The 18,129-nt window shown below is 47.9% G+C and overlaps 28 non-coding genes across 28 annotated transcripts; all 28 read right to left on the reverse strand.

Moving 5' to 3' along the window:
- Window positions 1-28: 28 nt before the first annotated feature.
- Window positions 29-192, reverse strand: LOC142710902 (U1 spliceosomal RNA). The gene has a single exon (XR_012869880.1). It is a non-coding gene; the product is annotated as a U1 spliceosomal RNA (small nuclear RNA).
- A 467-nt stretch (window positions 193-659) lies between these two features.
- Window positions 660-823, reverse strand: LOC142710826 (U1 spliceosomal RNA). Its single transcript, XR_012869812.1, has one exon. It is a non-coding gene; the product is annotated as a U1 spliceosomal RNA (small nuclear RNA).
- A 475-nt stretch (window positions 824-1,298) lies between these two features.
- Window positions 1,299-1,462, reverse strand: LOC142710903 (U1 spliceosomal RNA). Its single transcript, XR_012869881.1, has one exon. It is a non-coding gene; the product is annotated as a U1 spliceosomal RNA (small nuclear RNA).
- A 467-nt stretch (window positions 1,463-1,929) lies between these two features.
- LOC142710828 (U1 spliceosomal RNA) lies at window positions 1,930-2,093 on the reverse strand. The gene has a single exon (XR_012869814.1). It is a non-coding gene; the product is annotated as a U1 spliceosomal RNA (small nuclear RNA).
- A 475-nt stretch (window positions 2,094-2,568) lies between these two features.
- Window positions 2,569-2,732, reverse strand: LOC142710904 (U1 spliceosomal RNA). Its single transcript, XR_012869882.1, has one exon. It is a non-coding gene; the product is annotated as a U1 spliceosomal RNA (small nuclear RNA).
- A 467-nt stretch (window positions 2,733-3,199) lies between these two features.
- LOC142710787 (U1 spliceosomal RNA) lies at window positions 3,200-3,363 on the reverse strand. The gene has a single exon (XR_012869777.1). It is a non-coding gene; the product is annotated as a U1 spliceosomal RNA (small nuclear RNA).
- A 475-nt stretch (window positions 3,364-3,838) lies between these two features.
- Window positions 3,839-4,002, reverse strand: LOC142710705 (U1 spliceosomal RNA). Its single transcript, XR_012869703.1, has one exon. It is a non-coding gene; the product is annotated as a U1 spliceosomal RNA (small nuclear RNA).
- Window positions 4,003-4,469: 467 nt separating this feature from the next.
- Window positions 4,470-4,633, reverse strand: LOC142710849 (U1 spliceosomal RNA). The gene has a single exon (XR_012869833.1). It is a non-coding gene; the product is annotated as a U1 spliceosomal RNA (small nuclear RNA).
- Window positions 4,634-5,104: 471 nt separating this feature from the next.
- On the reverse strand, window positions 5,105-5,268 carry LOC142710706 (U1 spliceosomal RNA). The gene has a single exon (XR_012869704.1). It is a non-coding gene; the product is annotated as a U1 spliceosomal RNA (small nuclear RNA).
- Window positions 5,269-5,861: 593 nt separating this feature from the next.
- On the reverse strand, window positions 5,862-6,025 carry LOC142710747 (U1 spliceosomal RNA). Its single transcript, XR_012869741.1, has one exon. It is a non-coding gene; the product is annotated as a U1 spliceosomal RNA (small nuclear RNA).
- Window positions 6,026-6,500: 475 nt separating this feature from the next.
- On the reverse strand, window positions 6,501-6,664 carry LOC142710707 (U1 spliceosomal RNA). The gene has a single exon (XR_012869705.1). It is a non-coding gene; the product is annotated as a U1 spliceosomal RNA (small nuclear RNA).
- A 475-nt stretch (window positions 6,665-7,139) lies between these two features.
- On the reverse strand, window positions 7,140-7,303 carry LOC142710708 (U1 spliceosomal RNA). The gene has a single exon (XR_012869706.1). It is a non-coding gene; the product is annotated as a U1 spliceosomal RNA (small nuclear RNA).
- A 467-nt stretch (window positions 7,304-7,770) lies between these two features.
- Window positions 7,771-7,934, reverse strand: LOC142710788 (U1 spliceosomal RNA). The gene has a single exon (XR_012869778.1). It is a non-coding gene; the product is annotated as a U1 spliceosomal RNA (small nuclear RNA).
- A 475-nt stretch (window positions 7,935-8,409) lies between these two features.
- On the reverse strand, window positions 8,410-8,573 carry LOC142710710 (U1 spliceosomal RNA). Its single transcript, XR_012869707.1, has one exon. It is a non-coding gene; the product is annotated as a U1 spliceosomal RNA (small nuclear RNA).
- Window positions 8,574-9,040: 467 nt separating this feature from the next.
- Window positions 9,041-9,204, reverse strand: LOC142710850 (U1 spliceosomal RNA). The gene has a single exon (XR_012869834.1). It is a non-coding gene; the product is annotated as a U1 spliceosomal RNA (small nuclear RNA).
- Window positions 9,205-9,675: 471 nt separating this feature from the next.
- Window positions 9,676-9,839, reverse strand: LOC142710712 (U1 spliceosomal RNA). The gene has a single exon (XR_012869709.1). It is a non-coding gene; the product is annotated as a U1 spliceosomal RNA (small nuclear RNA).
- Window positions 9,840-10,432: 593 nt separating this feature from the next.
- Window positions 10,433-10,596, reverse strand: LOC142710759 (U1 spliceosomal RNA). The gene has a single exon (XR_012869752.1). It is a non-coding gene; the product is annotated as a U1 spliceosomal RNA (small nuclear RNA).
- A 475-nt stretch (window positions 10,597-11,071) lies between these two features.
- On the reverse strand, window positions 11,072-11,235 carry LOC142710713 (U1 spliceosomal RNA). Its single transcript, XR_012869710.1, has one exon. It is a non-coding gene; the product is annotated as a U1 spliceosomal RNA (small nuclear RNA).
- A 475-nt stretch (window positions 11,236-11,710) lies between these two features.
- On the reverse strand, window positions 11,711-11,874 carry LOC142710714 (U1 spliceosomal RNA). The gene has a single exon (XR_012869711.1). It is a non-coding gene; the product is annotated as a U1 spliceosomal RNA (small nuclear RNA).
- Window positions 11,875-12,467: 593 nt separating this feature from the next.
- Window positions 12,468-12,631, reverse strand: LOC142710715 (U1 spliceosomal RNA). Its single transcript, XR_012869712.1, has one exon. It is a non-coding gene; the product is annotated as a U1 spliceosomal RNA (small nuclear RNA).
- Window positions 12,632-13,098: 467 nt separating this feature from the next.
- Window positions 13,099-13,262, reverse strand: LOC142710829 (U1 spliceosomal RNA). The gene has a single exon (XR_012869815.1). It is a non-coding gene; the product is annotated as a U1 spliceosomal RNA (small nuclear RNA).
- Window positions 13,263-13,737: 475 nt separating this feature from the next.
- Window positions 13,738-13,901, reverse strand: LOC142710716 (U1 spliceosomal RNA). Its single transcript, XR_012869713.1, has one exon. It is a non-coding gene; the product is annotated as a U1 spliceosomal RNA (small nuclear RNA).
- Window positions 13,902-14,368: 467 nt separating this feature from the next.
- On the reverse strand, window positions 14,369-14,532 carry LOC142710830 (U1 spliceosomal RNA). Its single transcript, XR_012869816.1, has one exon. It is a non-coding gene; the product is annotated as a U1 spliceosomal RNA (small nuclear RNA).
- A 475-nt stretch (window positions 14,533-15,007) lies between these two features.
- LOC142710717 (U1 spliceosomal RNA) lies at window positions 15,008-15,171 on the reverse strand. Its single transcript, XR_012869714.1, has one exon. It is a non-coding gene; the product is annotated as a U1 spliceosomal RNA (small nuclear RNA).
- Window positions 15,172-15,638: 467 nt separating this feature from the next.
- LOC142710789 (U1 spliceosomal RNA) lies at window positions 15,639-15,802 on the reverse strand. Its single transcript, XR_012869779.1, has one exon. It is a non-coding gene; the product is annotated as a U1 spliceosomal RNA (small nuclear RNA).
- Window positions 15,803-16,277: 475 nt separating this feature from the next.
- Window positions 16,278-16,441, reverse strand: LOC142710718 (U1 spliceosomal RNA). The gene has a single exon (XR_012869715.1). It is a non-coding gene; the product is annotated as a U1 spliceosomal RNA (small nuclear RNA).
- A 475-nt stretch (window positions 16,442-16,916) lies between these two features.
- On the reverse strand, window positions 16,917-17,080 carry LOC142710719 (U1 spliceosomal RNA). The gene has a single exon (XR_012869716.1). It is a non-coding gene; the product is annotated as a U1 spliceosomal RNA (small nuclear RNA).
- A 467-nt stretch (window positions 17,081-17,547) lies between these two features.
- On the reverse strand, window positions 17,548-17,711 carry LOC142710832 (U1 spliceosomal RNA). The gene has a single exon (XR_012869817.1). It is a non-coding gene; the product is annotated as a U1 spliceosomal RNA (small nuclear RNA).
- Between the last annotated feature and the right edge of the window lie 418 nt (window positions 17,712-18,129).

Consider the following 18,129-nt stretch of genomic DNA (forward strand, 5'->3'; position numbering starts at 1 on the left):
ATAAGCACTGTTTTTCACCAGAGTAAATCAGGGGAAAGCGCGAACGCAGTCCCCCACTACCACAAATTATGCAGTCGAGTTTCCCGCATTTGGGGAAATCGCAGGGGTCAGCACACCCGAAGTGCAATGGATGAGCCTCACCCTGGGAGAACCACCTTAGTGATCATGGTATCTCCCCTGCCAGGTAAGTATGAGTTGCATAGCGCCTGCCAGACAGGCTCCCCTCACAAGAGGCCCTACTAAGTCGCTGAGGATTTTTCCTGGTTTTTGGTCCGAAGCAGGCCAAAGATCACCTGTCTGCATCCACCTTTTTGGATTGAAAGCAGCTTTGTTAACAATCAGTGGTCAAATCACAAGCATACAGTATACCGTCAACCAGCCCAATCAATCAATATCTTTGACACAGGCTCAAAGTAGCACAACATAGTACAGCAAAGGCACAGGTCCTACACTTTACGTTACACTCTGCACTAACATTGAGATAAAGCATCACATAGGAAAGCCACAAAACCAAAGGCAGCTGATAAGGGAGAGAGGAGTATCCAATCCTCTTGGCCACCCAGAGGTCAATTGATGGCTGGCTCGCTCGATCTAGCAAGTATCTCTGACTAGTAATAGTCAGCATTGAATAATAAGCACTGTTTTTCACCAGAGTAAATCAGGGGAAAGCGCAAACGCAGTCCCCCACTACCACAAATTATGCAGTCGAGTTTCCCGCATTTGGGGAAATCGCAGGGGTCAGCACACCCGAAGTGCAATGGCTGAGCCTCACCCTGGGAGAACCACCTTAATGATCATGGTATCTCCCCTGCCAGGTAAGTATGAGTTGCATAGCGCCTGCCAGACAGGCTCCCCTCACAAGAGGCCCTACTAAGTCGCTGAGGATTTTTCCTGGTTTTTGGTCCGAAGCAGGCCAAAGATCACCTGTCTGCATCCACCTTTTTGGATTGAAAGCAGCTTTGTTAACAATCAGTGGTCAAATCACAAGCATACAGTATACCGTCAACCAGCCCAATCAATCAATATCTTTGACACAGGCTCAAAGTAGCACAACATAGTACAGCAAAGGCACAGGTCCTACACTTTACGTTACACTCTGCACTAACATTGAGATAAAGCATCACATAGGAAAGCCACAAAACCAAAGGCAGCTGATAAGGGAGAGAGGAGTATCCAATCCTCTTGGCCACCCAGAGGTCAATTGATGGCTGGCTCGCTCGATCGATCGATCTAGCAAGTATCTCTGACTAGTAATAGTCAGCATTGAATAATAAGCACTGTTTTTCACCAGAGTAAATCAGGGGAAAGCGCGAACGCAGTCCCCCACTACCACAAATTATGCAGTCGAGTTTCCCGCATTTGGGGAAATCGCAGGGGTCAGCACACCCGAAGTGCAATGGATGAGCCTCACCCTGGGAGAACCACCTTAGTGATCATGGTATCTCCCCTGCCAGGTAAGTATGAGTTGCATAGCGCCTGCCAGACAGGCTCCCCTCACAAGAGGCCCTACTAAGTCGCTGAGGATTTTTCCTGGTTTTTGGTCCGAAGCAGGCCAAAGATCACCTGTCTGCATCCACCTTTTTGGATTGAAAGCAGCTTTGTTAACAATCAGTGGTCAAATCACAAGCATACAGTATACCGTCAACCAGCCCAATCAATCAATATCTTTGACACAGGCTCAAAGTAGCACAACATAGTACAGCAAAGGCACAGGTCCTACACTTTACGTTACACTCTGCACTAACATTGAGATAAAGCATCACATAGGAAAGCCACAAAACCAAAGGCAGCTGATAAGGGAGAGAGGAGTATCCAATCCTCTTGGCCACCCAGAGGTCAATTGATGGCTGGCTCGCTCGATCTAGCAAGTATCTCTGACTAGTAATAGTCAGCATTGAATAATAAGCACTGTTTTTCACCAGAGTAAATCAGGGGAAAGCGCAAACGCAGTCCCCCACTACCACAAATTATGCAGTCGAGTTTCCCGCATTTGGGGAAATCGCAGGGGTCAGCACACCCGAAGTGCAATGGCTGAGCCTCACCCTGGGAGAACCACCTTAATGATCATGGTATCTCCCCTGCCAGGTAAGTATGAGTTGCATAGCGCCTGCCAGACAGGCTCCCCTCACAAGAGGCCCTACTAAGTCGCTGAGGATTTTTCCTGGTTTTTGGTCCGAAGCAGGCCAAAGATCACCTGTCTGCATCCACCTTTTTGGATTGAAAGCAGCTTTGTTAACAATCAGTGGTCAAATCACAAGCATACAGTATACCGTCAACCAGCCCAATCAATCAATATCTTTGACACAGGCTCAAAGTAGCACAACATAGTACAGCAAAGGCACAGGTCCTACACTTTACGTTACACTCTGCACTAACATTGAGATAAAGCATCACATAGGAAAGCCACAAAACCAAAGGCAGCTGATAAGGGAGAGAGGAGTATCCAATCCTCTTGGCCACCCAGAGGTCAATTGATGGCTGGCTCGCTCGATCGATCGATCTAGCAAGTATCTCTGACTAGTAATAGTCAGCATTGAATAATAAGCACTGTTTTTCACCAGAGTAAATCAGGGGAAAGCGCGAACGCAGTCCCCCACTACCACAAATTATGCAGTCGAGTTTCCCGCATTTGGGGAAATCGCAGGGGTCAGCACACCCGAAGTGCAATGGATGAGCCTCACCCTGGGAGAACCACCTTAGTGATCATGGTATCTCCCCTGCCAGGTAAGTATGAGTTGCATAGCGCCTGCCAGACAGGCTCCCCTCACAAGAGGCCCTACTAAGTCGCTGAGGATTTTTCCTGGTTTTTGGTCCGAAGCAGGCCAAAGATCACCTGTCTGCATCCACCTTTTTGGATTGAAAGCAGCTTTGTTAACAATCAGTGGTCAAATCACAAGCATACAGTATACCGTCAACCAGCCCAATCAATCAATATCTTTGACACAGGCTCAAAGTAGCACAACATAGTACAGCAAAGGCACAGGTCCTACACTTTACGTTACACTCTGCACTAACATTGAGATAAAGCATCACATAGGAAAGCCACAAAACCAAAGGCAGCTGATAAGGGAGAGAGGAGTATCCAATCCTCTTGGCCACCCAGAGGTCAATTGATGGCTGGCTCGCTCGATCTAGCAAGTATCTCTGACTAGTAATAGTCAGCATTGAATAATAAGCACTGTTTTTCACCAGAGTAAATCAGGGGAAAGCGCAAACGCAGTCCCCCACTACCACAAATTATGCAGTCGAGTTTCCCGCATTTGGGGAAATCGCAGGGGTCAGCACACCCGAAGTGCAATGGATGAGCCTCACCCTGGGAGAACCACCTTAATGATCATGGTATCTCCCCTGCCAGGTAAGTATGAGTTGCATAGCGCCTGCCAGACAGGCTCCCCTCACAAGAGGCCCTACTAAGTCGCTGAGGATTTTTCCTGGTTTTTGGTCCGAAGCAGGCCAAAGATCACCTGTCTGCATCCACCTTTTTGGATTGAAAGCAGCTTTGTTAACAATCAGTGGTCAAATCACAAGCATACAGTATACCGTCAACCAGCCCAATCAATCAATATCTTTGACACAGGCTCAAAGTAGCACAACATAGTACAGCAAAGGCACAGGTCCTACACTTTACGTTACACTCTGCACTAACATTGAGATAAAGCATCACATAGGAAAGCCACAAAACCAAAGGCAGCTGATAAGGGAGAGAGGAGTATCCAATCCTCTTGGCCACCCAGAGGTCAATTGATGGCTGGCTCGCTCGATCGATCGATCTAGCAAGTATCTCTGACTAGTAATAGTCAGCATTGAATAATAAGCACTGTTTTTCACCAGAGTAAATCAGGGGAAAGCGCGAACGCAGTCCCCCACTACCACAAATTATGCAGTCGAGTTTCCCGCATTTGGGGAAATCGCAGGGGTCAGCACACCCGAAGTGCAATGGATGAGCCTCACCCTGGGAGAACCACCTTAGTGATCATGGTATCTCCCCTGCCAGGTAAGTATGAGTTGCATAGCGCCTGCCAGACAGGCTCCCCTCACAAGAGGCCCTACTAAGTCGCTGAGGATTTTTCCTGGTTTTTGGTCCGAAGCAGGCCAAAGATCACCTGTCTGCATCCACCTTTTTGGATTGAAAGCAGCTTTGTTAACAATCAGTGGTCAAATCACAAGCATACAGTATACCGTCAACCAGCCCAATCAATCAATATCTTTGACACAGGCTCAAAGTAGCACAACATAGTACAGCAAAGGCACAGGTCCTACACTTTACGTTACACTCTGCACTAACATTGAGATAAAGCATCACATAGGAAAGCCACAAAACCAAAGGCAGCTGATAAGGGAGAGAGGAGTATCCAATCCTCTTGGCCACCCAGAGGTCAATTGATGGCTGGCTCGCTCGATCTAGCAAGTATCTCTGACTAGTAATAGTCAGCATTGAATAATAAGCACTGTTTTTCACCAGAGTAAATCAGGGGAAAGCGCAAACGCAGTCCCCCACTACCACAAATTATGCAGTCAAGTTTCCCGCATTTGGGGAAATCGCAGGGGTCAGCACACCCGAAGTGCAATGGCTGAGCCTCACCCTGGGAGAACCACCTTAATGATCATGGTATCTCCCCTGCCAGGTAAGTATGAGTTGCATAGCGCCTGCCAGACAGGCTCCCCTCACAAGAGGCCCTACTAAGTCGCTGAGGATTTTTCCTGGTTTTTGGTCCGAAGCAGGCCAAAGATCACCTGTCTGCATCCACCTTTTTGGATTGAAAGCAGCTTTGTTAACAATCAGTGGTCAAATCACAAGCATACAGTATACCGTCAACCAGCCCAATCAATCAATATCTTTGACACAGGCTCAAAGTAGCACAACATAGTACAGCAAAGGCACAGGTCCTACACTTTACGTTACACTCTGCACTAACATTGAGATAAAGCATCACATAGGAAAGCCACAAAACCAAAGGCAGCTGATAAGGGAGAGAGGAGTATCCAATCCTCTTGGCCACCCAGAGGTCAATTGATGGCTGGCTCGATCGATCGATCTAGCAAGTATCTCTGACTAGTAATAGTCAGCATTGAATAATAAGCACTGTTTTTCACCAGAGTAAATCAGGGGAAAGCGCGAACGCAGTCCCCCACTACCACAAATTATGCAGTCGAGTTTCCCGCATTTGGGGAAATCGCAGGGGTCAGCACACCCGAAGTGCAATGGATGAGCCTCACCCTGGGAGAACCACCTTAGTGATCATGGTATCTCCCCTGCCAGGTAAGTATGAGTTGCATAGCGCCTGCCAGACAGGCTCCCCTCACAAGAGGCCCTACTAAGTCGCTGAGGATTTTTCCTGGTTTTTGGTCCGAAGCAGGCCAAAGATCACCTGTCTGGATCCAACTGCGCCAAAAAACGGATGCACCTCATTGTACGGAGCCAGGGGTGTGCAGGCACCCCAAATTCCATAAGACACAGGCTCAAGTCTAAGCACTTCCAAGATGCACAGCAACCAGGGTATTAGCATATGGGGCGGCGGCTTCTGGTCAGAGCATTGCCGTGCCGATGAAGCAGTCCCCACATTTGCATGCCGTCACCTGTGAGACAGAGAGGAAGGATAGGTTAGGTTAGGGAAAGGCTCGCCATGCCCTGACTTCTCGAAGCCCAGCAGAAAAAGAAACTTCACTGATCACACTGTTGTTCATCCACGAGGGGGAGACAAAGGCTGCGTATACAGCTAAATATAAAGAGATAATGTACCACATTTTGGATTGAAAAACAGCTTTGTTGACAATCGGTGGTTAAATCACAAGCATACAAGTACCTCTGACTAGTAACAGTCAGCATTGAATAATAAGCACTGTTTTTCACCAGAGTAAATCAGGGGAAAGCGCGAACGCAGTCCCCCACTACCACAAATTATGCAGTCGAGTTTCCCGCATTTGGGGAAATCGCAGGGGTCAGCACACCCGAAGTGCAATGGATGAGCCTCACCCTGGGAGAACCACCTTAATGATCATGGTATCTCCCCTGCCAGGTAAGTATGAGTTGCATAGCGCCTGCCAGACAGGCTCCCCTCACAAGAGGCCCTACTAAGTCGCTGAGGATTTTTCCTGGTTTTTGGTCCGAAGCAGGCCAAAGATCACCTGTCTGCATCCACCTTTTTGGATTGAAAGCAGCTTTGTTAACAATCAGTGGTCAAATCACAAGCATACAGTATACCGTCAACCAGCCCAATCAATCAATATCTTTGACACAGGCTCAAAGTAGCACAACATAGTACAGCAAAGGCACAGGTCCTACACTTTACGTTACACTCTGCACTAACATTGAGATAAAGCATCACATAGGAAAGCCACAAAACCAAAGGCAGCTGATAAGGGAGAGAGGAGTATCCAATCCTCTTGGCCACCCAGAGGTCAATTGATGGCTGGCTCGCTCGATCGATCGATCTAGCAAGTATCTCTGACTAGTAATAGTCAGCATTGAATAATAAGCACTGTTTTTCACCAGAGTAAATCAGGGGAAAGCGCGAACGCAGTCCCCCACTACCACAAATTATGCAGTCGAGTTTCCCGCATTTGGGGAAATCGCAGGGGTCAGCACACCCGAAGTGCAATGGATGAGCCTCACCCTGGGAGAACCACCTTAGTGATCATGGTATCTCCCCTGCCAGGTAAGTATGAGTTGCATAGCGCCTGCCAGACAGGCTCCCCTCACAAGAGGCCCTACTAAGTCGCTGAGGATTTTTCCTGGTTTTTGGTCCGAAGCAGGCCAAAGATCACCTGTCTGCATCCACCTTTTTGGATTGAAAGCAGCTTTGTTAACAATCAGTGGTCAAATCACAAGCATACAGTATACCGTCAACCAGCCCAATCAATCAATATCTTTGACACAGGCTCAAAGTAGCACAACATAGTACAGCAAAGGCACAGGTCCTACACTTTACGTTACACTCTGCACTAACATTGAGATAAAGCATCACATAGGAAAGCCACAAAACCAAAGGCAGCTGATAAGGGAGAGAGGAGTATCCAATCCTCTTGGCCACCCAGAGGTCAATTGATGGCTGGCTCGCTCGATCGATCGATCTAGCAAGTATCTCTGACTAGTAATAGTCAGCATTGAATAATAAGCACTGTTTTTCACCAGAGTAAATCAGGGGAAAGCGCGAACGCAGTCCCCCACTACCACAAATTATGCAGTCGAGTTTCCCGCATTTGGGGAAATCGCAGGGGTCAGCACACCCGAAGTGCAATGGATGAGCCTCACCCTGGGAGAACCACCTTAGTGATCATGGTATCTCCCCTGCCAGGTAAGTATGAGTTGCATAGCGCCTGCCAGACAGGCTCCCCTCACAAGAGGCCCTACTAAGTCGCTGAGGATTTTTCCTGGTTTTTGGTCCGAAGCAGGCCAAAGATCACCTGTCTGCATCCACCTTTTTGGATTGAAAGCAGCTTTGTTAACAATCAGTGGTCAAATCACAAGCATACAGTATACCGTCAACCAGCCCAATCAATCAATATCTTTGACACAGGCTCAAAGTAGCACAACATAGTACAGCAAAGGCACAGGTCCTACACTTTACGTTACACTCTGCACTAACATTGAGATAAAGCATCACATAGGAAAGCCACAAAACCAAAGGCAGCTGATAAGGGAGAGAGGAGTATCCAATCCTCTTGGCCACCCAGAGGTCAATTGATGGCTGGCTCGCTCGATCTAGCAAGTATCTCTGACTAGTAATAGTCAGCATTGAATAATAAGCACTGTTTTTCACCAGAGTAAATCAGGGGAAAGCGCAAACGCAGTCCCCCACTACCACAAATTATGCAGTCGAGTTTCCCGCATTTGGGGAAATCGCAGGGGTCAGCACACCCGAAGTGCAATGGATGAGCCTCACCCTGGGAGAACCACCTTAATGATCATGGTATCTCCCCTGCCAGGTAAGTATGAGTTGCATAGCGCCTGCCAGACAGGCTCCCCTCACAAGAGGCCCTACTAAGTCGCTGAGGATTTTTCCTGGTTTTTGGTCCGAAGCAGGCCAAAGATCACCTGTCTGCATCCACCTTTTTGGATTGAAAGCAGCTTTGTTAACAATCAGTGGTCAAATCACAAGCATACAGTATACCGTCAACCAGCCCAATCAATCAATATCTTTGACACAGGCTCAAAGTAGCACAACATAGTACAGCAAAGGCACAGGTCCTACACTTTACGTTACACTCTGCACTAACATTGAGATAAAGCATCACATAGGAAAGCCACAAAACCAAAGGCAGCTGATAAGGGAGAGAGGAGTATCCAATCCTCTTGGCCACCCAGAGGTCAATTGATGGCTGGCTCGCTCGATCGATCGATCTAGCAAGTATCTCTGACTAGTAATAGTCAGCATTGAATAATAAGCACTGTTTTTCACCAGAGTAAATCAGGGGAAAGCGCGAACGCAGTCCCCCACTACCACAAATTATGCAGTCGAGTTTCCCGCATTTGGGGAAATCGCAGGGGTCAGCACACCCGAAGTGCAATGGATGAGCCTCACCCTGGGAGAACCACCTTAGTGATCATGGTATCTCCCCTGCCAGGTAAGTATGAGTTGCATAGCGCCTGCCAGACAGGCTCCCCTCACAAGAGGCCCTACTAAGTCGCTGAGGATTTTTCCTGGTTTTTGGTCCGAAGCAGGCCAAAGATCACCTGTCTGCATCCACCTTTTTGGATTGAAAGCAGCTTTGTTAACAATCAGTGGTCAAATCACAAGCATACAGTATACCGTCAACCAGCCCAATCAATCAATATCTTTGACACAGGCTCAAAGTAGCACAACATAGTACAGCAAAGGCACAGGTCCTACACTTTACGTTACACTCTGCACTAACATTGAGATAAAGCATCACATAGGAAAGCCACAAAACCAAAGGCAGCTGATAAGGGAGAGAGGAGTATCCAATCCTCTTGGCCACCCAGAGGTCAATTGATGGCTGGCTCGCTCGATCTAGCAAGTATCTCTGACTAGTAATAGTCAGCATTGAATAATAAGCACTGTTTTTCACCAGAGTAAATCAGGGGAAAGCGCAAACGCAGTCCCCCACTACCACAAATTATGCAGTCAAGTTTCCCGCATTTGGGGAAATCGCAGGGGTCAGCACACCCGAAGTGCAATGGCTGAGCCTCACCCTGGGAGAACCACCTTAATGATCATGGTATCTCCCCTGCCAGGTAAGTATGAGTTGCATAGCGCCTGCCAGACAGGCTCCCCTCACAAGAGGCCCTACTAAGTCGCTGAGGATTTTTCCTGGTTTTTGGTCCGAAGCAGGCCAAAGATCACCTGTCTGCATCCACCTTTTTGGATTGAAAGCAGCTTTGTTAACAATCAGTGGTCAAATCACAAGCATACAGTATACCGTCAACCAGCCCAATCAATCAATATCTTTGACACAGGCTCAAAGTAGCACAACATAGTACAGCAAAGGCACAGGTCCTACACTTTACGTTACACTCTGCACTAACATTGAGATAAAGCATCACATAGGAAAGCCACAAAACCAAAGGCAGCTGATAAGGGAGAGAGGAGTATCCAATCCTCTTGGCCACCCAGAGGTCAATTGATGGCTGGCTCGATCGATCGATCTAGCAAGTATCTCTGACTAGTAATAGTCAGCATTGAATAATAAGCACTGTTTTTCACCAGAGTAAATCAGGGGAAAGCGCGAACGCAGTCCCCCACTACCACAAATTATGCAGTCGAGTTTCCCGCATTTGGGGAAATCGCAGGGGTCAGCACACCCGAAGTGCAATGGATGAGCCTCACCCTGGGAGAACCACCTTAGTGATCATGGTATCTCCCCTGCCAGGTAAGTATGAGTTGCATAGCGCCTGCCAGACAGGCTCCCCTCACAAGAGGCCCTACTAAGTCGCTGAGGATTTTTCCTGGTTTTTGGTCCGAAGCAGGCCAAAGATCACCTGTCTGGATCCAACTGCGCCAAAAAACGGATGCACCTCATTGTACGGAGCCAGGGGTGTGCAGGCACCCCAAATTCCATAAGACACAGGCTCAAGTCTAAGCACTTCCAAGATGCACAGCAACCAGGGTATTAGCATATGGGGCGGCGGCTTCTGGTCAGAGCATTGCCGTGCCGATGAAGCAGTCCCCACATTTGCATGCCGTCACCTGTGAGACAGAGAGGAAGGATAGGTTAGGTTAGGGAAAGGCTCGCCATGCCCTGACTTCTCGAAGCCCAGCAGAAAAAGAAACTTCACTGATCACACTGTTGTTCATCCACGAGGGGGAGACAAAGGCTGCGTATACAGCTAAATATAAAGAGATAATGTACCACATTTTGGATTGAAAAACAGCTTTGTTGACAATCGGTGGTTAAATCACAAGCATACAAGTACCTCTGACTAGTAACAGTCAGCATTGAATAATAAGCACTGTTTTTCACCAGAGTAAATCAGGGGAAAGCGCGAACGCAGTCCCCCACTACCACAAATTATGCAGTCGAGTTTCCCGCATTTGGGGAAATCGCAGGGGTCAGCACACCCGAAGTGCAATGGATGAGCCTCACCCTGGGAGAACCACCTTAATGATCATGGTATCTCCCCTGCCAGGTAAGTATGAGTTGCATAGCGCCTGCCAGACAGGCTCCCCTCACAAGAGGCCCTACTAAGTCGCTGAGGATTTTTCCTGGTTTTTGGTCCGAAGCAGGCCAAAGATCACCTGTCTGCATCCACCTTTTTGGATTGAAAGCAGCTTTGTTAACAATCAGTGGTCAAATCACAAGCATACAGTATACCGTCAACCAGCCCAATCAATCAATATCTTTGACACAGGCTCAAAGTAGCACAACATAGTACAGCAAAGGCACAGGTCCTACACTTTACGTTACACTCTGCACTAACATTGAGATAAAGCATCACATAGGAAAGCCACAAAACCAAAGGCAGCTGATAAGGGAGAGAGGAGTATCCAATCCTCTTGGCCACCCAGAGGTCAATTGATGGCTGGCTCGCTCGATCGATCGATCTAGCAAGTATCTCTGACTAGTAATAGTCAGCATTGAATAATAAGCACTGTTTTTCACCAGAGTAAATCAGGGGAAAGCGCGAACGCAGTCCCCCACTACCACAAATTATGCAGTCGAGTTTCCCGCATTTGGGGAAATCGCAGGGGTCAGCACACCCGAAGTGCAATGGATGAGCCTCACCCTGGGAGAACCACCTTAGTGATCATGGTATCTCCCCTGCCAGGTAAGTATGAGTTGCATAGCGCCTGCCAGACAGGCTCCCCTCACAAGAGGCCCTACTAAGTCGCTGAGGATTTTTCCTGGTTTTTGGTCCGAAGCAGGCCAAAGATCACCTGTCTGCATCCACCTTTTTGGATTGAAAGCAGCTTTGTTAACAATCAGTGGTCAAATCACAAGCATACAGTATACCGTCAACCAGCCCAATCAATCAATATCTTTGACACAGGCTCAAAGTAGCACAACATAGTACAGCAAAGGCACAGGTCCTACACTTTACGTTACACTCTGCACTAACATTGAGATAAAGCATCACATAGGAAAGCCACAAAACCAAAGGCAGCTGATAAGGGAGAGAGGAGTATCCAATCCTCTCGGCCACCCAGAGGTCAATTGATGGCTGGCTCGCTCGATCGATCGATCTAGCAAGTATCTCTGACTAGTAATAGTCAGCATTGAATAATAAGCACTGTTTTTCACCAGAGTAAATCAGGGGAAAGCGCGAACGCAGTCCCCCACTACCACAAATTATGCAGTCGAGTTTCCCGCATTTGGGGAAATCGCAGGGGTCAGCACACCCGAAGTGCAATGGATGAGCCTCACCCTGGGAGAACCACCTTAGTGATCATGGTATCTCCCCTGCCAGGTAAGTATGAGTTGCATAGCGCCTGCCAGAAAGGCTCCCCTCACAAGAGGCCCTACTAAGTCGCTGAGGATTTTTCCTGGTTTTTGGTCCGAAGCAGGCCAAAGATCACCTGTCTGGATCCAACTGCGCCAAAAAACGGATGCACCTCATTGTACGGAGCCAGGGGTGTGCAGGCACCCCAAATTCCATAAGACACAGGCTCAAGTCTAAGCACTTCCAAGATGCACAGCAACCAGGGTATTAGCATATGGGGCGGCGGCTTCTGGTCAGAGCATTGCCGTGCCGATGAAGCAGTCCCCACATTTGCATGCCGTCACCTGTGAGACAGAGAGGAAGGATAGGTTAGGTTAGGGAAAGGCTCGCCATGCCCTGACTTCTCGAAGCCCAGCAGAAAAAGAAACTTCACTGATCACACTGTTGTTCATCCACGAGGGGGAGACAAAGGCTGCGTATACAGCTAAATATAAAGAGATAATGTACCACATTTTGGATTGAAAAACAGCTTTGTTGACAATCGGTGGTTAAATCACAAGCATACAAGTACCTCTGACTAGTAACAGTCAGCATTGAATAATAAGCACTGTTTTTCACCAGAGTAAATCAGGGGAAAGCGCGAACGCAGTCCCCCACTACCACAAATTATGCAGTCGAGTTTCCCGCATTTGGGGAAATCGCAGGGGTCAGCACACCCGAAGTGCAATGGATGAGCCTCACCCTGGGAGAACCACCTTAGTGATCATGGTATCTCCCCTGCCAGGTAAGTATGAGTTGCATAGCGCCTGCCAGAAAGGCTCCCCTCACAAGAGGCCCTACTAAGTCGCTGAGGATTTTTCCTGGTTTTTGGTCCGAAGCAGGCCAAAGATCACCTGTCTGCATCCACCTTTTTGGATTGAAAGCAGCTTTGTTAACAATCAGTGGTCAAATCACAAGCATACAGTATACCGTCAACCAGCCCAATCAATCAATATCTTTGACACAGGCTCAAAGTAGCACAACATAGTACAGCAAAGGCACAGGTCCTACACTTTACGTTACACTCTGCACTAACATTGAGATAAAGCATCACATAGGAAAGCCACAAAACCAAAGGCAGCTGATAAGGGAGAGAGGAGTATCCAATCCTCTTGGCCACCCAGAGGTCAATTGATGGCTGGCTCGCTCGATCTAGCAAGTATCTCTGACTAGTAATAGTCAGCATTGAATAATAAGCACTGTTTTTCACCAGAGTAAATCAGGGGAAAGCGCAAACGCAGTCCCCCACTACCACAAATTATGCAGTCGAGTTTCCCGCATTTGGGGAAATCGCAGGGGTCAGCACACCCGAAGTGCAATGGCTGAGCCTCACCCTGGGAGAACCACCTTAATGATCATGGTATCTCCCCTGCCAGGTAAGTATGAGTTGCATAGCGCCTGCCAGACAGGCTCCCCTCACAAGAGGCCCTACTAAGTCGCTGAGGATTTTTCCTGGTTTTTGGTCCGAAGCAGGCCAAAGATCACCTGTCTGCATCCACCTTTTTGGATTGAAAGCAGCTTTGTTAACAATCAGTGGTCAAATCACAAGCATACAGTATACCGTCAACCAGCCCAATCAATCAATATCTTTGACACAGGCTCAAAGTAGCACAACATAGTACAGCAAAGGCACAGGTCCTACACTTTACGTTACACTCTGCACTAACATTGAGATAAAGCATCACATAGGAAAGCCACAAAACCAAAGGCAGCTGATAAGGGAGAGAGGAGTATCCAATCCTCTTGGCCACCCAGAGGTCAATTGATGGCTGGCTCGCTCGATCGATCGATCTAGCAAGTATCTCTGACTAGTAATAGTCAGCATTGAATAATAAGCACTGTTTTTCACCAGAGTAAATCAGGGGAAAGCGCGAACGCAGTCCCCCACTACCACAAATTATGCAGTCGAGTTTCCCGCATTTGGGGAAATCGCAGGGGTCAGCACACCCGAAGTGCAATGGATGAGCCTCACCCTGGGAGAACCACCTTAGTGATCATGGTATCTCCCCTGCCAGGTAAGTATGAGTTGCATAGCGCCTGCCAGACAGGCTCCCCTCACAAGAGGCCCTACTAAGTCGCTGAGGATTTTTCCTGGTTTTTGGTCCGAAGCAGGCCAAAGATCACCTGTCTGCATCCACCTTTTTGGATTGAAAGCAGCTTTGTTAACAATCAGTGGTCAAATCACAAGCATACAGTATACCGTCAACCAGCCCAATCAATCAATATCTTTGACACAGGCTCAAAGTAGCACAACATAGTACAGCAAAGGCACAGGTCCTACACTTTACGTTACACTCTGCACTAACATTGAGATAAAGCATCACATAGGAAAGCCACAAAACCAAAGGCAGCTGATAAGGGAGAGAGGAGTATCCAATCCTCTTGGCCACCCAGAGGTCAATTGATGGCTGGCTCGCTCGATCTAGCAAGTATCTCTGACTAGTAATAGTCAGCATTGAATAATAAGCACTGTTTTTCACCAGAGTAAATCAGGGGAAAGCGCAAACGCAGTCCCCCACTACCACAAATTATGCAGTCGAGTTTCCCGCATTTGGGGAAATCGCAGGGGTCAGCACACCCGAAGTGCAATGGCTGAGCCTCACCCTGGGAGAACCACCTTAATGATCATGGTATCTCCCCTGCCAGGTAAGTATGAGTTGCATAGCGCCTGCCAGACAGGCTCCCCTCACAAGAGGCCCTACTAAGTCGCTGAGGATTTTTCCTGGTTTTTGGTCCGAAGCAGGCCAAAGATCACCTGTCTGCATCCACCTTTTTGGATTGAAAGCAGCTTTGTTAACAATCAGTGGTCAAATCACAAGCATACAGTATACCGTCAACCAGCCCAATCAATCAATATCTTTGACACAGGCTCAAAGTAGCACAACATAGTACAGCAAAGGCACAGGTCCTACACTTTACGTTACACTCTGCACTAACATTGAGATAAAGCATCACATAGGAAAGCCACAAAACCAAAGGCAGCTGATAAGGGAGAGAGGAGTATCCAATCCTCTTGGCCACCCAGAGGTCAATTGATGGCTGGCTCGCTCGATCGATCGATCTAGCAAGTATCTCTGACTAGTAATAGTCAGCATTGAATAATAAGCACTGTTTTTCACCAGAGTAAATCAGGGGAAAGCGCGAACGCAGTCCCCCACTACCACAAATTATGCAGTCGAGTTTCCCGCATTTGGGGAAATCGCAGGGGTCAGCACACCCGAAGTGCAATGGATGAGCCTCACCCTGGGAGAACCACCTTAGTGATCATGGTATCTCCCCTGCCAGGTAAGTATGAGTTGCATAGCGCCTGCCAGACAGGCTCCCCTCACAAGAGGCCCTACTAAGTCGCTGAGGATTTTTCCTGGTTTTTGGTCCGAAGCAGGCCAAAGATCACCTGTCTGCATCCACCTTTTTGGATTGAAAGCAGCTTTGTTAACAATCAGTGGTCAAATCACAAGCATACAGTATACCGTCAACCAGCCCAATCAATCAATATCTTTGACACAGGCTCAAAGTAGCACAACATAGTACAGCAAAGGCACAGGTCCTACACTTTACGTTACACTCTGCACTAACATTGAGATAAAGCATCACATAGGAAAGCCACAAAACCAAAGGCAGCTGATAAGGGAGAGAGGAGTATCCAATCCTCTTGGCCACCCAGAGGTCAATTGATGGCTGGCTCGCTCGATCTAGCAAGTATCTCTGACTAGTAATAGTCAGCATTGAATAATAAGCACTGTTTTTCACCAGAGTAAATCAGGGGAAAGCGCAAACGCAGTCCCCCACTACCACAAATTATGCAGTCGAGTTTCCCGCATTTGGGGAAATCGCAGGGGTCAGCACACCCGAAGTGCAATGGATGAGCCTCACCCTGGGAGAACCACCTTAATGATCATGGTATCTCCCCTGCCAGGTAAGTATGAGTTGCATAGCGCCTGCCAGACAGGCTCCCCTCACAAGAGGCCCTACTAAGTCGCTGAGGATTTTTCCTGGTTTTTGGTCCGAAGCAGGCCAAAGATCACCTGTCTGCATCCACCTTTTTGGATTGAAAGCAGCTTTGTTAACAATCAGTGGTCAAATCACAAGCATACAGTATACCGTCAACCAGCCCAATCAATCAATATCTTTGACACAGGCTCAAAGTAGCACAACATAGTACAGCAAAGGCACAGGTCCTACACTTTACGTTACACTCTGCACTAACATTGAGATAAAGCATCACATAGGAAAGCCACAAAACCAAAGGCAGCTGATAAGGGAGAGAGGAGTATCCAATCCTCTTGGCCACCCAGAGGTCAATTGATGGCTGGCTCGCTCGATCGATCGATCTAGCAAGTATCTCTGACTAGTAATAGTCAGCATTGAATAATAAGCACTGTTTTTCACCAGAGTAAATCAGGGGAAAGCGCGAACGCAGTCCCCCACTACCACAAATTATGCAGTCGAGTTTCCCGCATTTGGGGAAATCGCAGGGGTCAGCACACCCGAAGTGCAATGGATGAGCCTCACCCTGGGAGAACCACCTTAGTGATCATGGTATCTCCCCTGCCAGGTAAGTATGAGTTGCATAGCGCCTGCCAGACAGGCTCCCCTCACAAGAGGCCCTACTAAGTCGCTGAGGATTTTTCCTGGTTTTTGGTCCGAAGCAGGCCAAAGATCACCTGTCTGCATCCACCTTTTTGGATTGAAAGCAGCTTTGTTAACAATCAGTGGTCAAATCACAAGCATACAGTATACCGTCAACCAGCCCAATCAATCAATATCTTTGACACAGGCTCAAAGTAGCACAACATAGTACAGCAAAGGCACAGGTCCTACACTTTACGTTACACTCTGCACTAACATTGAGATAAAGCATCACATAGGAAAGCCACAAAACCAAAGGCAGCTGATAAGGGAGAGAGGAGTATCCAATCCTCTTGGCCACCCAGAGGTCAATTGATGGCTGGCTCGCTCGATCGATCGATCTAGCAAGTATCTCTGACTAGTAATAGTCAGCATTGAATAATAAGCACTGTTTTTCACCAGAGTAAATCAGGGGAAAGCGCGAACGCAGTCCCCCACTACCACAAATTATGCAGTCGAGTTTCCCGCATTTGGGGAAATCGCAGGGGTCAGCACACCCGAAGTGCAATGGATGAGCCTCACCCTGGGAGAACCACCTTAGTGATCATGGTATCTCCCCTGCCAGGTAAGTATGAGTTGCATAGCGCCTGCCAGACAGGCTCCCCTCACAAGAGGCCCTACTAAGTCGCTGAGGATTTTTCCTGGTTTTTGGTCCGAAGCAGGCCAAAGATCACCTGTCTGCATCCACCTTTTTGGATTGAAAGCAGCTTTGTTAACAATCAGTGGTCAAATCACAAGCATACAGTATACCGTCAACCAGCCCAATCAATCAATATCTTTGACACAGGCTCAAAGTAGCACAACATAGTACAGCAAAGGCACAGGTCCTACACTTTACGTTACACTCTGCACTAACATTGAGATAAAGCATCACATAGGAAAGCCACAAAACCAAAGGCAGCTGATAAGGGAGAGAGGAGTATCCAATCCTCTTGGCCACCCAGAGGTCAATTGATGGCTGGCTCGCTCGATCTAGCAAGTATCTCTGACTAGTAATAGTCAGCATTGAATAATAAGCACTGTTTTTCACCAGAGTAAATCAGGGGAAAGCGCAAACGCAGTCCCCCACTACCACAAATTATGCAGTCGAGTTTCCCGCATTTGGGGAAATCGCAGGGGTCAGCACACCCGAAGTGCAATGGCTGAGCCTCACCCTGGGAGAACCACCTTAATGATCATGGTATCTCCCCTGCCAGGTAAGTATGAGTTGCATAGCGCCTGCCAGACAGGCTCCCCTCACAAGAGGCCCTACTAAGTCGCTGAGGATTTTTCCTGGTTTTTGGTCCGAAGCAGGCCAAAGATCACCTGTCTGCATCCACCTTTTTGGATTGAAAGCAGCTTTGTTAACAATCAGTGGTCAAATCACAAGCATACAGTATACCGTCAACCAGCCCAATCAATCAATATCTTTGACACAGGCTCAAAGTAGCACAACATAGTACAGCAAAGGCACAGGTCCTACACTTTACGTTACACTCTGCACTAACATTGAGATAAAGCATCACATAGGAAAGCCACAAAACCAAAGGCAGCTGATAAGGGAGAGAGGAGTATCCAATCCTCTTGGCCACCCAGAGGTCAATTGATGGCTGGCTCGCTCGATCGATCGATCTAGCAAGTAT

The sequence above is a fragment of the Rhinoderma darwinii genome, unplaced genomic scaffold (genome assembly GCF_050947455.1).
Source record: "Rhinoderma darwinii isolate aRhiDar2 unplaced genomic scaffold, aRhiDar2.hap1 Scaffold_4278, whole genome shotgun sequence".
Classification (NCBI taxonomy): domain Eukaryota; kingdom Metazoa; phylum Chordata; class Amphibia; order Anura; family Rhinodermatidae; genus Rhinoderma; species Rhinoderma darwinii.